We start from the raw sequence: 1799 nt of genomic DNA on the forward strand, positions 1-1799 counted from the left end.
TCTCCAGCATCACTAGGGTCCTCCCACATATCTCCATTCCAGATTTCAGGATCCCATTTCTTCACAATCCATACCATCACCATTATCGCAGATAAACTGCTTTTCCAGAAGTTCAATTTGTTTCTTGTGTCAACCACTCACAGAATTGCCTTGGCTTCAAAGATCTCAGCACTCCAGCTACAGGGCATAAGGGTGTCTTTCAGGACATACAAGGAAGATCACAGACTATTTGTTCAGTCAAGGTCATAATTTAAATACATGAACTCTTCATATTTTTCCTGTACTTTCTCCAGTAACATGAGGAATAACTATTCAATTTCATCATATTCAACAGTTTGACAAAAATTTCAAAAGAATCATAGAGATGGTATCTTAGTTTGTTTGTACTGCTCTCACAAAATGCCTTTGATGTGATCTTTTACAAGGAATTGGAATTCTTTCATCTACATTTTTGAAGGGTGGAAAATCTGTAATCTAGTTGCAAAGAAATTTAATTCCTGGAGAGGTCTGGTTCCTCATAAGGCAAACTTTTGCTAAAATTTTACATGGTGTGAAGATGTTATGGTTTGGATATGAAGTTTCCCCCAGAAACTCCTGTGTTAAGACAGGAATGTTCACTGGTGAAATGACGGGGTTGTGAGAGCTGTAGTCTCCTCATTTCATCCTAGTCTGAATGGACCAGGTGGTACCTGTAGGCAGGGATGTGGGGGGGCATGATTAGAAGAGGGCGACCACTGGGGGAGACCCTGGATGGGTTCATCTCCCTAAAACCCTTTCTCTCTTCTGTTTCCTGGCCATTGTGTCCTGAGTAGCTCCCCTCTGCCAAGCCCTTCCACCATGATGTGCTGCCAGAATAATAGAGTCAGTCCACCATGGATTTAAACTCTGGAGTCATGAACCAAAATAAACCTTCCCTCTTCTCGGTTGTTCTTGTCAGGTGTTTCACTCACGGTTATGTGAAGAAGACTGACACAGAAGGTAAGAGAGGAAGGCAGCTGCATTCTCACAAGACAAGATAGCAGAGGCCTACGTTCTCTCTGTGGAAGGCAAAGAAGCTGAAAAGGTCGAGCACTTCCCTCGTTCCCTTTCACAGGGCACTGTACCTTATCCTAGGGATGAGGCTTAATCACCCAATATTTACGTAGTCACTTCTTAAAGGATTCACATCTTAATATCATAACATCGAACTTTTAGTCACAGAATTTGGGTGGATACACACATTCAAAGAGCCCATTCTATTTAGATTCTTAATTTTAGTGTTTTATGGGTGATACTTGTGTATCTTTATTGCTAGATAATATAAACTCCCAGGCTCTCTTTACTATGGACTATACTGACATTTGGGTTCAGCAGTTAGAGACCCAATGCTAGAAACCTACAAACCAGATTGGAAAGCTAATTCTTAAGAGTTTATTCTTCTAGAAACAATTTTACTACTAAAATTCGGTTGGGCCAGATTCCCACGATGATCAGAACTAATAGAATACACCCACACAACACACACACACACACACACACACACACACTTTCTACACATATGTACATGATACATGTATACTATAAGGAATTTGATCATGTGATTATGAAGTCACAGAAGTTCAAATCTGCAACTGGGAATTATGCTCAAGCCCTGGGAGAGATGATCATTGCCCAGTTTTAGTATTTCCAAAGAAGTTTCAATGGTACATAATTTCTTTACTCTTATATAGTTATATCCTGAAAATAATTAATGCTTTTGCCACAAAAATGTTTATGTATTTTTGATTACTAACATGAGTTTGTAATTAATTTTATGCATT

Source organism: Sciurus carolinensis, chromosome 11 (assembly GCF_902686445.1).
Source record: "Sciurus carolinensis chromosome 11, mSciCar1.2, whole genome shotgun sequence".
NCBI lineage: Eukaryota > Metazoa > Chordata > Mammalia > Rodentia > Sciuridae > Sciurus > Sciurus carolinensis.